Source organism: Pongo pygmaeus, chromosome 10 (assembly GCF_028885625.2).
Source record: "Pongo pygmaeus isolate AG05252 chromosome 10, NHGRI_mPonPyg2-v2.0_pri, whole genome shotgun sequence".
NCBI lineage: Eukaryota > Metazoa > Chordata > Mammalia > Primates > Hominidae > Pongo > Pongo pygmaeus.
In genome coordinates, this window is record NC_072383.2 from 12,069,991 (window position 1) to 12,086,068 (window position 16,078).

Genomic DNA, 16,078 nt, shown 5'->3' on the forward strand with positions numbered 1-16,078 from the left:
ACTCTGTTTGCATATATGCCACATGTATTGCATGCTCATGGGATGATAAATTGCAGAAATTATGGCATAATCTGTTTTCTAGCATATAGAGGAAAAGATTACACAAAATCCAGCCTTGTTGTGGCAAAGAAACCTAACATATAGATGTAAAATATATCTCCTTGGAGGCCTGGCTTTGTGATGGGCTATAAACGGATTGTTAAACAGCAATGTGAGGGGCTGTTAACAAGCTGTTTCTAAGAGCATCTCCGTGGTCTGGTATGGAAAGATAATGTGTACATATTGTACATTTGAGATAGTTTGCCTGTGGTGTTTATATGTTGGTAGGTTGTGTGTGTGTGTGTGTGTGTGTGTGTGTATCTTGTCTGTCTTCAGTGGTGAACTGAAAAAATAATTTAGTGTTGTTTATGTGCTTCTATGTTAGTGTCTACATTCCAAACCGGGCAATATTTTTTTTTAAGCTGGCTTAAGTGAAGAGGTGTTTGGTCAGCCACAGGGTATGAATCAACCAAACTTCAAAAAGCTTCAGTGTGTTTTTGATAACACTCTTAAGTATATAATAGCCGCTTTAAGGATTTGTGCCTTAGTGTACTTGGATGAATCGGTAAATCACCTCCCCATCAGCAAACTAGCATTTGGGTTCCCACGTTGGCAAAGCAGGGTTCCTGTTATGTGTCTAGTCTTATTTGAACTTCTTTTCACATTCAGGTGACATAGTTGAACATCAGTCCATGCCAGTTTCTGCTACTACTGGGTTTTTAATGGAAGAGAACTCTTTCTTGTTACTACGATGCCATGCTTCTGCTGTGTTAGCAGCTGCTGTATTGAAAAACAGGTGTCTCTTATAATCCTCTGACTGGATCAGTTTGCTAGCCTGGCAAAGTCTTATTATTATTGTTTTTATTTATTTATTTTTGTCCCACATAAGTCAGAAACTGCCAAGAGATGTTGATGAGTGGGATTAATATGAGAGGAGATGGCAGCTTTTCTTGGTGGAGGTTTCTGTTACAAGAATCTAAGAGTCTTACGAAGATAGGGCTAAATAAAACCAGGATACGAATCACAGGGGAGAACCGCCAAAAGAAGGGTAATAAATGAATGGTTCTGTCAAGTCACCTCTCTGACATTCTTCTAAGGCCAACTTAAAGCCAGCACTGCCGCAAAAGCCATCCAGGACTAAGGTTAGCGAACGGTGACCCTTGTTTGGTCCACGATACACTAACAGACTCTTCCACTTGTTGCTTCTTACTGCTACTGGAATGGAAGCTTTGGAGGGCAGGTGTGCCGCCTTTTCCAGCCTGCCAAGCAGTCTGGTGCATACTCGTCTTTCTCCTCCACACCGGCTGTCACTGCCTTCCTTCTGGCCCCAGACCTTTCGGTTGTCTCCTCTCTGATCTTCCTTGCTCCATTTTCTCCCCACCCCCAACACAACTTGGAATGATTCTTTGCAGATAAAAATGTGATCTTGTTACTCTCTGTCTCACACCACAGTGTAGCATGAACCCCAGCTTCTTATCACCTGCAAGGCCCTTTACTGCCTACCTTTCTAGTATCATCTCCACATTATGTTCCAACCACATAGTGAACTTTTTTCTCGGGAGGACATGGTCTCTCCCTGTGGCCCAGGCTGGAGTAATCTCAGCTCACTGCAACCTCTGCCTCCTGGGCTCAGGTGATTCTCCCATCTCAGCCTCCCGAGTAGCTGACACCACAGGCACGTACCACCACACTAGGCTAATTTTTGTATTTTTAGTAGAGACAGGGTTTCACCAGGCTGGTCTCAAACTCCTGGGCTCAAATGATCCGCCCACCTCGGCCTCCCAAAGTGCTGGGATTATAGGCATGAGCCACTATGCCCAGCCCATGTAATGAACATTTATGCCTGGAATCTTCGCTCGATCTTCTTTCTGCCTGGCAGCCAGTTTGTCATTGGGAGTCCATTTCTCAAGCCTCCCTGTTGCTGCTGGGCACAGTGTTCCCGCAGCTCATTGAACTTGCTTCTGTTATTGGCAACAATCCAGTTATCCTTGAATTATCATCCACACTAGACTGAAAGCCCACTGAGGACAGGAGTCTGATGGGTTCATTTTTATATTTCCAGTGTCCAGCTCAAGGTCTGGCACAGAGGACAACCAATGGCTATTAATTGAATAGAGTTTCTTAATCAGTAGGTATTTATTAAGCTTCTGTTATGGACTTAATTGGTGCCAGACTCTTTGATATGTAGGATAAAGACCTCACACAGTTGACATCCTGAGCAAATACTCTGTGAGGGTTGAGGAAAGAAGAAAGGTAGAGACCTGTGTTTTGAAACATATCAGGACTCCATGTCAGGGCGAACATACTGCCACCTCCCATACCTAAGGGGCTCCTGTGAGGCGTAAGTACTGACATGTACACACAGGGCACTCACAAATGCTCTCCCTCTCAGTTGCCTACTTTCTAGAGGGGAATATAGATAGCTGGAGAAGAAGCTTGAGAACCTTCAGGCTGGATGTGCCAGAAACAGCACAGACAGCCTAAGATAAATGAATGTATTAACTGATCATCCTTTTTTTTTGATGTGGCTCAGGATGCCTCTTGGGTCAGGGAGGGAGAACCAGTGGCTGTTTGTTATAGCCGTGTGCGGTCTTGGCCATAGCTGGCTGTGGTATCTGGGACCCAGTGGCAGGTCACCACTGTATGGGGCTGCTAGTTGCTCCCCCACCCCATTCCTCTAAGAGCTAGTCGGGAGAGATAGCCCGGAAGAGCAGCACGGCTTGCTGAAACTTCTCTGAGGTCTGTGATTGGCCTTTCCATGTCAAGGGAAGAATCCCTCTCTTAATTGAGTCAGCTCTTTCCAGTCTTCTCTTGTACAGCCCATGTTCTCTCCTACCCTATCTGAGATGAAGATCTTTCTGGAGCTCTCATTTTACTCCTAATGGGTTGCCTGGAGGGACTAAGCCGGTGAGAATTACTGGGCATACTATGGGACTAGAAAAACAACTCAAAGTTATGTCTTATGGATGGTAGGACAGCCTCAACATTGCTGTTTACAGTGGATAGCCCAGTGACATTTATTTAAAGAGGGCAGTCTTAAGAGAGTGTGTTAGGGTTATGAATCTGATTAAGTGTGATCTGATAAGTGTGAAATGGACCACTTGGGAGAAATCAAGTTACTTTCAGATATAAGCAGACAAAACTGGGCCTTCCACACAAGCCCGAATAGCTCGTTTTCTCCCTATTTTTGTTGCCATTGAGGTACAGCTGGGATTCAGGGCATGAGGATATGTGAAAACTTCTGGCTTCCTGAACCCAACCAGACCCCAGCAAGAGTCCTTTTACAGTTTCCCTGAAACTGTCACGAGTTTTCCTGACCGCCTGCTGGGGGCTCTCTGTTGCAGACCCACGTGGCAGCTGCCTGCCAGCCCTGCCAGATTTGACTTCATCTTGGCTGCGGGGTGGGTCGGTCTCCACGCGGCTTCTCTTGGCCTGTCTGTCCACTCAGGGCATTTAAGGGTCTTCTTGCTTTGCTCAGATGGGCTCCTTGAGGGCTTGCGCAGTAGGTTGAGAGTTGTTACAGGGGTGCTGATCTGGACCACTTAGGGAGCAGAAAGCATAGGTCTGTATATGAATGTGAAAATACACATTTAAGAAGCTGCTCAGGTAGGGGCAGTCACGGAAGTTGTGCTCCCTCTTAAACACTCAGCGTACACACCTCATCCTCGGACAATGTGCTGCTTACATTTCCAGTGTCCAGCACGGTGCCTGGCACAGAAGAAGGCCGATGGATAGTAGTTGAACAGAATTTTTGTAATCATCAGGTATTTATTAAGCTTCTATTATGGACTTAAAGTTTCCTCCATGAATGCTACCAGAACCCTTGCTCGGTGTCTTCACTGTTGAGGCTGTTGAGTGAGAAGCCATTTCCTTCCCCTTCTACTTCCCCTGCCTTTACAGCCTTACCAGGCCCAGTGTTCAGAGGACACAAGGACCTAGGGCTTGGTGCTCATGAACCTAGGGTTCCTAAGAATTAGTATGTCACAATCTAATCTGGAGACTGTCTGCCATTTAGTTCCACGGCAGATTATGGTCTTGGTTCTAGCAACCTGCTGAAGAGCAAACCTGGTGGTTTATTTTCTTTTTTTTTTTTTAATAGGGACTTGCCTTGTCTCCCAGGCTTGATACGGTGGCATGATCATAGCTCACTTCCTCGACCTCCTGGGCTCCAGCGATCCTCCCACCTCAGCTTCCCAAGTAGCTGAGGCTACAGGTGTGTGCCACGATACCTGGATAACTTTTTTTTTTGAGATGGAGTCTCACGCTGCCTCCCAGGCTGGAGTGTAGTGACGTGATCTTGGCTTACAGCAGCCTCCGCCTCCCAGGCTCAAGCAGTTCCTTGCCTCAGCCTCTTGAGATGGAGTCTCACTCTGCCGCCCAGGCTGGAGTGTAGTGGCGTGATCTCGGCTTACTGCAGCCTCCGCCTCCCAGGCTCAAGCAGTTCCTTGCCTCAGCCTCTTGAGATGGAGTCTCACTCTGCCGCCCGGGCTGGAGTGTAGTGGCGTGATCTCGGCTTACTGCAGCCTCCGCCTCCCAGGCTCAAGCAGTTCCTTGCCTCAGCCTCCCATGTAGCTGGGATTACAGGTGCACGCTGCCACGCCCAGCTAAATTTTGTATTTTTAGTAGAGACAGGGTTTCACCATCTTGGCCAGGCTGGTCTTGAACTCCTGACCTCGCGATCCACCTGCTTCGGCCTCCCAAAGTGCTGGGATTACAGGTGTGAACCACCACGCCCAGCCAATTTTTAAATTTTTTGTGGAGACAAAGTCTCACTGTGTTGCCTGGCTGGTCTTGGATTCCTGGACTCAAGTGATCCTCCGGCCTCAGCCTCCCAAATTGCTGGGATCACAGGTGTGAACCACCACACCCAGCTGAGAACAGACTTTTGAACTACCACAACTATAGGTCTGTTGGACATTGTTTTCACTTGAAATTGCTTAAAAATTGACCTGCCTTGGAGAAAATTTCATGAGCCTTTTCTTAAAGAATGATTGAAATGCCAATAAGAATGCAATAACAAGTGCCCTGTGTAGCTGTGTGGGAGGGACACCCTCCTCTCCCTCCACCCAGCAAAAGCTAACGTACTTTCCAAATTCTAAATTGTGATGGGTGACTCGGTAAAGGACTTCACACTGTTTTTTTTAAAAAAAATTGATATGGCAGGCCTTACAAAAGGATATGCCGTTATATTCTAACAAATTATTTCTATCGAAAAGAGTATCATGTGAGATTAGGGCTGTAGAGGAATAGCCTTTCAACTAGTCTTCCATGTGGCAAAGGTGGCACCCAGTTTCCAAAGACAGCACAGATGCCAAGGGTCTTTTCTGAACTTCTTCCATTTTTATGATCCCTGGCTGGGTCGGAGAAGGGCTGGTTGGTATGTTTTTCTTTCTTCTGGATGAAAGTTGCAAGGACACTTAAGCCTTATGCTTCAGGGCGGAATCTGATCACAAGATGAGATCAGGAAGAAATTTTCCCCCTGTGGCTTCCTATTGCACAATTGCCCAGCCAGGTGTGCTACCTCTGTTAAACAAAGACAAACACACCTCCTTACGGGCCATCTTCAGAGCAGGATGTTGGACGTTGTGGGCCAGCAGCCCGGTTCCTTTGGCACGTCCCTGTGCTCAAAGATGGGAGGCAGCTGCCCGTCTGCTCCTGTACTTGGCTTTCCTCTGGGTGCGCTGTACTGAGCTCAGGGCCATGTCTTCAGATCCCTACAACTCTTTGCAACTCTTTGTGGGAGAATTAAAATTAGGTCTAATTCTGTACACACCCGCACGCACATGCACACATATCTTTTTAAAAGTTTTCCTTAAACTTGCTTCCCCTTTCCTGGGCTTTGCTTCCCCCTTCCCGGGCTTTACACCACGTCAAACCCATATGCATTCCCAAAACATCAAAATACTGTTCACAAATCATAGTAGGACTCTTTAACCATAAGGTGCGCAGTTGCCAATCTCAAGCTTGGATTGTAAGTGACTTCGAAGTCTGATCCAAAAGACTGTGGGAGGAAGGGGAAGGGACAGGGATGGACTTTTTTCCTTCCTCCCTTCCTCGCTTCCTTCCTCCCTCCCTCCCTCCCTCCCTACTTTCCTCCTTTCATCGTTTCCTCCTTTCCTCCCTTCCTCCCTTCCTCCCTTCCTCCCTTCCTCCCTTCCTCCCTTCCTCCCTTCCTCCCTTCCTCCCTTCCTCCCTTCCTCCTTCCTTTCTTCCTTTCTTCCTTTTCTTTCCTTTCTTTCCTTTCTTTTCTCTCTTTTCTTTCTTTTCTTTCTTCTTTTTGAGGCCCTGGCTGTGCCGCCTCTTGTGCAACAGGATAATTACCAGCGATTCCCAGGCTCGCCTGCTTTTCTGCCTTTACATCTCTATCTCCTGTGGCGCAGTACTTCCTTCTGCCTCTATTATTAGCTTACTTAGCTTTACCATTCAGTTCTCCACCTCCTCCCCGGGTCCCTCCCCATCTTCTTCCAGCCTTTCTTTCCCTTCACCTCTGTAAAGGTATTTTGGGGAGCTACCATTCATGTTCTATTCATATAGGAACCCTCTTTTCCTTTATTAATATAAAATAATCTTGGTCCTCCCTCATTTTATCATATATTCATTCGTATTCCCAAAGTAGAAACCGTTGCCACCAGCACATAACGTCTGGCCTGTAAACCTTTAAAGCAGGATGTGCCGAAATGAGATCTTCACAAGCAAGTGTGCCTCATCCACTGATCTGCAGGCCCTTCTTCCCCAGCAGCCATTCACTCATCTTCACACCATCTTCTTGCCCTTCTCTCTGCTTTTCCATGATTCTACCCCAATCACATTCCTTCCCAAAATTACTGTGTTAGTACTTAATTGTTCACCTGGGCTTGTTCATTTTGTAGTTCATTGTTTCTTTTTTTTTTCTTTAAAATTTTCTTGTTCTTCGGGGATACACTGTATTCTTGTAATTAGAGATTATATCAGTTTTCATCGCCAAAATTTGCCAAGTGGGCATCGTCGTATTTGGTATCAAGCATGCGTTTCAGGAAGAAGGGAAAAACAGTAGATTTTGGGCAGCTTTTGATTACAATAATTTCAAATTTCTAATAACTGAGAAGTACTTCATGTGATTCTTGTAGAGTAAAAGCTTAAAAATTACCCTTTTCTTTGTAATTGATATGAGTCTTATTTCGTTTGGGTAAGAAACCCAGTTTGAGGCTACCAATTTTTCAAATAGTGGTCTTAGAAACTAATTATTGCTGTAATTTCAGTAACTAAGTAGGCATTCCTATTCAAACTTTTACTCAAGTACTTATATTCTTTAACTATTGTTACTCATTTATAACATTTTTCACTATAAGGATAGTGCCATCCTGTTTATAACACACCCTGTCCTGGGACTAGATGGAAGGGATTGAGGAAATTCTGCTGGAGTCTAACCCCACTGTAGGGCAGCATCATTTTAGGAACAAAAAAGAAGCTCACACTCTTCTAAATATAACCGGGGAGAAGATTTAGGGAGGTGGCTTGTAGGATCAGTTTTAAGACCAGGTCAGACATACGCACAAATTCTCTCTTTGTAAATGAGAAGTGGCCTTTAATAGCTTTCATATGGATAGATGGGTAGGTGAAATATTATTCCACCTAAAGCATGACATTTCAGTAAGTACTACACTTTAAAACTTGCCTTGCAGGGTTTTAAAAATATTCTTTTCTGGGTTCTAATCATTTATAATGAAGAGTCACTAGCATTTTATTAAAACCCATATTTTTTGGAGAGGGATATTAAGTGAGCAGGGATTGTGGGTTGTTCTTGCTTTTCCTTAACTGTCTTGCCCCTAAAAAGTGATGGGAATAACCCAAACCTTAAAGGTTCCTGGGGCTTTCTTTTTCCCAAGACAGGGACCTCCTCCTCTCCCCTGCTGTCATCCCACTTGTTCCTGAAAAAGGGTAAGGTTGGGGGGGGGGCGGGGAAGAGAGAAGGAAATTAGGGTTCTAGCTTAAAACTGCTGCTAGAATGGCTAGTTCTGGGAGCTTTTTGAGAGGGGCCCAAGGTGGCAGCCTTGTCTCTTTTGCCTCTTTCGTTAAACCTGGGGTTTGCTGTACAATGCTTTGGGTCTCCTGTCCCAAAAATAAAGGACTGTGGCAAGTATCATCCTGACATCTATCCAATCAGTTCTGACTGCGAGGCACTTGTAGTTCAGAAGATAGTCATTAGATTTGGATAGAAAGAAATGAGATTTGATGTTCAGTAGATGAGTAGGGTGGCTATAGTTCATGTTAATCGATTGTACATTTTAAAATTGCTTGAAGAGAATAATTTGAATGTTTCTAGTAGAAAGGAAAGAGAAATATTTAAGGTGATGGATATACCAGTTAACTTGATTTGATTGTAAATGTATCAAATCATTACATGTACCCTGAAAATATGTACATCTAATATGTATCAATAAAAATAAATAAATAAAAATTCATTAGAATAACAGAATTTAGACATTTAGAGCTATAGTTTTAAGGTATTTCAGACCAAGGCCCAAAGCTCGGTTAAGTGACCTACTGAAGGTCCCAAGGCTATTATTGCCATTTTAGGACTAGAAGTCAGGTCTCCTGACTCCCACCAGTGTATATTGGCTTTTGACCCAGCAGTTAGTTTTATTTTAGGCTGTATTTTCAAAATAACAGATTGGTTCAAGTCAAAATAATCTTATTTGTGTGAAAAACTCAACCAGGTGAACTGAGTGAATGAACCTACTTTTTAATTGGGTGTTTTTAGGTCATGTGAAAAAAAAAAAAACAAACCCACAAATCAGAAGGTCCTGTGTGCTTCATGTTTGGACCTGATTTTTTTTTTTTTTTTTAAGCTCAAAATGAATGAAGGATGGTGGAGTAGGAACTAGGCTGTATGCATAAAACAGCACTTGCCCGTCTGCCTTGTCACCTGCACTCCAGTGGGGTGTTTCTAGGGCTCATTGTAAGGTGAGAGGTGACGTCTGGACCCTTGACTACCCTGTTCCTTCTGTCGCAAAATATAATCAGGAGGTTTTTATTTGACAGTGTACTCTGAGTATTGGAAGGAACCAACTCCCAACCCAAATCGAATCGCCTCTGAGATCCTATTAAACAGAAAATGCCCTGAACACCAGTATATGAAAATGCTTTGCTAGGATGAGCTCAAAGCATTTCATCCTCCAAATAAAATCTATCTGCTCGCACTTAGATTGTTCAAAGGCAGATGGTAGGCAATTGAAACAGAGACAAGCTGGCAAAAGGAAAAGTAAAACCACAAATATCTGTACATGAAGGTGATTTACGCTCTTGCCAGCCCCCCTCCTAACTTCGTTAACGCGACGACATAGCAATTAAGTAGCATGGGAACTCGGGCTCAGATGGCTAATACAGTTGTCCTCCGTTAACGGGGTGAGACAAAGCTTGCGTATAATCTACAGTGCTCTTCACCAAAATGCAGAGCTAAAAGAGATTTTAAGAGATAATCAGCAACATAGCCTATAAATCATGCTGCTCATAACAGACGGCCACCTTGTTGAACTCTCACTGACCCCCACCACACGTTAACAGCGGGGCCACTGCTATGAAATATTAGCTATTATCGAGTGGCCAAGTCTTAAGAAGGGTACCACTCGGCAATATTGAAGTTCGAAGTGGAAGTAAGATCCCCTCGGGGTGAGGGTAGGAAGGTGGTGAACAGGGTTGATCAGAACGGTGGAAGAGTCCAGATGCTTTGTGGGAAACCCTGAATTAGCCAAGAGCAAAAGTTATCACCATCCTACCGCTCTGGGAAGGCTGCCTGGTGGAGAAAACCTCTGCATACCTTCAGCCTTTTCACTGACTGGAGGACTTTCCAGACGAAATCTGGCACTTCTCAGTAACCTTGAACTTGAACATTCAGCGACAGAAGGGAAAGGGAGAGGGTTTCAGCTGCTGGAGCTGGGTAACTGTGCAGGGCTCTCGCAGCGGGCCATTTGTGGTTCTGATGGTGCCAAGCTGCAGTGTTCTGAGGGTGTGTGAATGAGGGTGTTGATCCTGGCTGCGGAAGGGGCAGCTTTCTGAGCAGGTGGGAGTGGTGAATGAGGAGGGGATTTGGCGGGGCAGGATGTGAGATGAGTTTACTCTGCTGGGAAAGAATTTGGAGATGTCCATGAAGAAGAAAATCTGGGTGACTATTGCGGGAGGGCTGATGTTGGAGAGAAGGGCTCATACATACTACAAATCAGAATGAAATAAAGGGTATCTTAGTATCAAGAGGAAAGCACTGTTAAGATACTAAACCTGCTGCTGCCCAAGCATCTGAGGAGAGACCATAGAAGAGTTCTATATGGAACAGATGAAAAAGTCAGTAAAGTCAGGTCTAGACCTGGAGTTTTTAGTAATACCGAGTTTACATAGGAAGTGTCTGGGAAGTAGTGATTACAGGGAAAGTATGTTGGAGGAGTGAATCATTCCTTCAGAAATCAATATTTTTTCCTACTAGGCCCTCCAAATGTCATCTTTGTAGTTGCCCAAATACATCAGTTTCTCTCTTACGTAAGAGAGCTTGTCTCATTTTTATTGCTGTATTCCATTTTCAAGTGTCTTCTTGTGTAATGATCCTGTATTTGATCTTGGGCAGATATTGTCTGTGACTGTTGTTAGAGTGATCCTTTTCCTTTCCCCCGATTTAGTCAAACTGTATCCATGGTCTCTAGACTGAGATTTGGCAGTGATTCCATAGCTGTTGTGAGTGGAGGTGACTAACAAAACTCAGGAATGGAATGGCCATATTTTGGAATTTGGTTGAAGCAGGTAAAGTTTTTATTCCTCTACCAATGCAAATCTATCTCAGGGAATTTCTCTTTATTCAGAAAGAATGACCTCCATCCCACCTTTCTCTAAAAGGTACAGATCTTAATGCATATTTGACACATTAGTTGGCTTCTACCTTGGGGACCAGCGGACCACCCCGCAGATACAATGCACGGAATCTAGCAAACAATAAAGAGCAGTGTGCTCGCGTGGCCAGATTGTTCGCTTCCTTCCTTTTTCGCCTTCATTTCTGGGAAGTCCTTGCCTCGTTAGTCCCATAGGCCATGAGACACAGCAATATAAAATGCCAGAGGATGTTCAAATGGGCGTGTGGAGGAAGAGGGAAAGCAGGAATTCTGGGCCAGAGAGCAGATGGCCAGCCAGTGACCTAGGAAGGGAAGCTCAGGCTTTTAAACATTGGCAATGTTTCTTTTATGTGCAGTTTTCATTAAGGAGCACCAAGACTCCAAGTTGCAGGATTCTGAAAGTGGTCAGAGTCCCTGCCCTCGAGATTTACTTTCCAAAGAGGAGACAGTGGTTTTAATATAATGAATATATGCAGAAAACAGCCAGAGACGATAGAAACACTTTGGCACCTTCTGTGGTGCTGCTAAAATGTGCGCTGCAGCTCAAGGCCCATAGGGGTTGATGTAGGGGTTATTTGTGTGTGTGTGTTTTTGGTGTTTTCCCCATCAAGCCCTGGTTGTGCGACCCTGGGTGAGCCAGCTGCTTCCGCTGTTTTCCAGGAAAGCATGAGTGTCCACCACCTAGAGAGATGATGATGTGAGAAGGGGCAGGGAGAGACCTCTCCAGTTGCCACTCTCTCACTGCCCCAGGAGCGGAGGCCCCTGGTGCTCAGGAGGCCTTTGGCTGTGTCCGGATCCACCAATTCCCCGCTTCCCTAAGGATGACAGGGGTAATCTGGTGAGACCCGCTGCCCTCCTAATGTTGCAGGAAAGCTGGAGCCCCTCAGTCAACATTTATGGAAGACATTTAATGCATCATGAGCTGTGAAGGTACAGCCAGGCCCTCCGTCAGCTCCCTGAGACAGGCCTTGTCTTTTTGCACGCATATGTCTGTTAATAGTTGTAGACCTAGCTGTAGCCATGGGGGTAAGCCTAGTCCTCCAGCCCCTGACAGTTTATTACCACAAGGAGTGAGAACACCAGGATGTGTTTTTTTAGATGTTCTTCTGTAACCCCCAAGCACCTATAGCTCCCAGGTGTTTTTACATTGATCTCAGAATTACCCAGAAAACATTCTTTGAAGACCTTGTAGAGTCTGCCATTTGTACTTCTGCTACAAAGAGCAAAAATAAAGCAAATAAACAAAAAAGTCCCTGGAAATCCTATAGTTATCCTAATACATATTTTTAAAGTATTCTCTACCACTGAGCAGGGGCATCTATACATTTCAATCCTTTTGGAAAATATACTTTCTCAAACTTCATGTTGTATCCCTCTAAAGTTAGTTAGCACATATTGCACATTCAGAAGAAATGTTCATTTACAGCAAGGCATAGATTTTTTTTTTCCTCTAAAAGAAATTTGACCAGGTGTGGTGGCTCATGCTTATATTCCCAACATTTTAGGAGGCCAAGGCAGGAGGATCACTTGAAGCCAGGAGTTCTAGACCATCCTGAGCAACAAAGTGAGACCCTGTCTCTATAAAAAAATAAAATAAATTAGCTGGATGTGGTAATATGTGCCTGCAGTCCCAGTTACCCAGGAGGCTGGGGCAGTAGGATCCCCTGAGTCTAGGAGTTTGAGGCTGCAGTGAGCTATGATCATGCCACTGTACTTCACTCTGGGCAACAGAGTGAGACCTCTGTCTCTAAACAAAAAGGAGGGAAGGAAAGAGGGAAGAAAGGAGGAAGGGAAGAGAGAGAGAGGAGGAAGGGAAGGGAGAGGGAGAGGGAGGGAAAAGAAAAAGGGAGAGAAATTGATGCAGGAAGAAGAAAGAAAGAAAATAAAAGAAAGGGAAAGAAACTGATGAAGGAGGAACTGGGTACCTAGAAGTGGTTGAATGAAATAATCCTGTGAAGTCATCTAAGGTTCCCATCTCATTCCTTGCCTTTTATTTCTCGCCATCACCTATGGCCACTTCTTGCTTGTTCATGTCACTTTCCATGTCAGTTTGGAATGGGCCCTGCCTGGCTGATGGCTTTGGAGAGGACAGCAGACAGTCATTAGAGACTAGAAGCTGCCAAGCGAGGCAACGTGACAGAGCACACAAGCTTTATGCCTTTTTCTTAGTCTACTCTCAGCTTGGAAATGTAGGAGTTGTAGTGGCACAGCTCAGTCAGCCTCTTCCTCCCCCGATCCTGGATCATCCACTCTGCCTCTCCCTCCCCCAATCCCAGATCATCCTGTTTTCCTAGACCATTCCTTGCCCTGACAAGTCTCCATTACCCTCAGGTTAAAGCCCAACTAACCCTGACCAGGCTGCAAGGCCCTGCGTGATCTGGCCCTGTCCCTTGCTCTTTGTCTTGGACTGCCCTTGCCCACACCAACTCCTTAGCATTCTACGGAGGTGCCATCCTCTTCTCTCCTGGCCTTTGCCCATGCCACTCCCTGAAACACTCCTTCTCTCTCTCTTCTTGCAGCTGATGGCTCTTTCCTAGGTCTTATCTCCCTGGAGTCTTTTCTTGAACTCCTCAAATCTGGATGAGATGTCCCTCATATGTGCCCTCATGACATCCATTTTGAAACTTCTATCACATCACCTTGTTTGTATGCATCATTTGTCAATAAGCCCATGAGATCAGAGCCCATCTTGGTTTTGAGCTTATGAACATAGTGTTGGGAGTAGGTTTGGTGCTCCATAAATATCTGTTAATTGAAGGAGTGCGTGGAAAACAGAATTTGGTCTTTGATTTTTTTCTGTGTTTGGCTCGGTGTCTGATGCTCTCCCGAGCATTCTTATCAGTCCACAGGGCTTTGCAGGACTATTAGCAGAGGGTAATGCATATCTGCACTATTGTCAGACATTGCCGGTTGTTAGAAGTTTGCTTATGCAGGGAAAACAATATGGAGTTTTTAATTTTTAGTTGCAAATTCAGAATATTGAGTTACACATAACCTGCAGTGGTTTGGTTTTTAAATTGAGTTTCTGCTTGTTGTTAAACCCAACCCGAATCAACTAAAGGGAGGTCTCTTCTCTCTACAAGGACACTGTGGCTCTCTGGATATTCCTGTAAGACAGGAAAAACGATCACAGATCAATTCTAGTTGCTGCCTCTGAGAAAGAAGAACAAGATAGATGGGTCCGGCTTTGTGAGGAACCTTTCTCTCTCTCCTCCCTCCTCCTGCCTCTCTCTCTGCCAATAATTACAAAGCTGAACTGAACTGCTACTGAGAATCCAAGTTCTTTCCTGGCTCTGACTAAGAGAACATAGATAGCATATGCATCTAGATTCTTTGGCTGTATACGGACATATATACATGCACACACATACACTCTGTCTTTGGCCTGAAATGACGGCAGTACACTAAGACCTGTTGTTTGTTTCTTAAGCAGATGGACGGCTAAATTTTTCTTTGTATGAATCTTTCATGATTAGTTTTACTAGGACAGAGCTAAAAGAACATGGGATATGAAGTCCAGTGACTTGGATTGATTGGATGTATGCGTATTGAACACCTGTTATGTGCTGGACATTATCAGAATTATCCAGGTGAAGAAGATGAGGCCTCTGATTGAAGTGGCTTGCTGTGTAGTGTGGTTACACTAGTGCCACTTACTCTATAACTTTGGCGGACAAATTACTGGACCTCTTTAAACTTCCAATTGCTTAACCGTAAAATGAGGATAGTGGCACCTACTTTATAGTGTTTCCAAGAGCATCTACCATGATATTGTTTGTAAAATTCACTTGACATACACCTGCTCATCCTTGACATCTCCCAGTGCAGTAACCGGAGCGCCTCCCAGCGTCCTCTGGCACAGGTAGGTGCTTCCCCTCGTGCAGTTCTCTGCTTGGACACTTCACTCCGTGCTGTCAGCACCCTTTGCTTCTGTTCCTGCACTTGTGCCAAACCCTTTGGATGAAGAGCCTCGTTGTGCCCATCTCTGGATTCCTAGTGCCAAGCATGGGGTCCAGCACTTGACACATGGCTGTTGCTGAATAAATTAAAGAACAAGGATTATGGATGGCCAGGTACCATGCATATCACATCCTTATTATAAGAACTTTGGGCCAGAAAACAGAACAAAAAGGGAGAGTGCTTTGAGGCCCTGGAGATCAGAGCAAATCTCAGCAATATCACACTCCAATTTGAAGGCTGTAAATGTGTGCCGCTTTTTAGCATGGATGCTGATCAACTGCCCGAGGTAAAGGAACCTCTTGAGGTCAGGAAGGAGGTCTGTCTGTTTAGTCTGGAGGTCAGTCTACATTTTGGTTAGCTACCAAAACTAACAGACCTAGGTGGTTGGCAATTAGAGGCGCATTTTGATTGTTTTATGCCATATACTCTACAACTCACATGGCAGCACCTTCTTCCTCCTGGTTTCCTTTCCCTTTGCAGGAAGAAATGTGTTTCTCCTTTTCTTGGAATCTCCTTTTCTGCTCTGATTATATCTCTTTTTTCTACTGTTCATACAACTTCAAGAATTAATATGAGTTATTAGGGTTCTCCAGAGAAACAGAACCACAAGGAGATAATGTATTTATTTATTATGAGAAATTGGCTGACATGATTATGGAGACTGAGAAGTCCCATGATCTGCCATCTGCAAGTTGGAGACCCAGGAAAGCCACTGGTGTCATTCAATCAGAGTCCAAAGGCCTGAGAACCAGGGGAATTGATGGTATAAATATATCCCAGTTTGGGGGTTGGAGAAGATGAGATGAGATGTCCCGATGTAAGCTGTGAGGCAGGGGAAAAAAAGGGAGTGACTGGTGAATTCTTCCTTCCTCTGCCTCTTGTCCTTGTTCTGTTCAGGCCCATAATGGATTAGATAGTGCTCACCCACATTGGGGAGGGAAACTGCTTTACTGTTCAGGAGCTAATCTCTCCGGAAACACCCTCCTAGACACACCCACAAATAATGTGTAATCTGGGCACCCCATAATCCGAGTCAAATTGACATATAAAATTAACCATCACTGATATTAATGTCATTGAGGTTGAAAGGAGAGTGTTCTTGTCCTTAGTGTGTGTTTGTATAAATACAATTTCTAACACAATCTGAGTGTGCGGGAAATAAGGAATAAGCGCTTTAGGGGAAAAGATCATGTCTCAAAGGATCATTTTTTTTTTTTCTTTATCCA

At 44.6% G+C, this 16,078-nt stretch overlaps 1 protein-coding gene across 8 annotated transcripts in view; it reads left to right on the forward strand.

Moving 5' to 3' along the window:
* Positions 1 to 16,078, forward strand: part of ETV6 (ETS variant transcription factor 6) — a 245,865-nt gene that overhangs the window by 13,886 nt on the left and 215,901 nt on the right. Inside the window, exon 1 of one of the 8 annotated variants that reach the window (XM_063672437.1) lies at positions 4,150 to 4,252. The exons of 6 other annotated variants lie outside the window; for them this stretch is intronic. The gene's annotated coding sequence lies outside the window, so the exon portion shown is untranslated. Of the gene's footprint in view, positions 1 to 4,149; positions 4,253 to 16,078 lie in introns of those variants that run through there. One more of the 8 variants, XM_063672438.1, reaches the window with a different exon arrangement.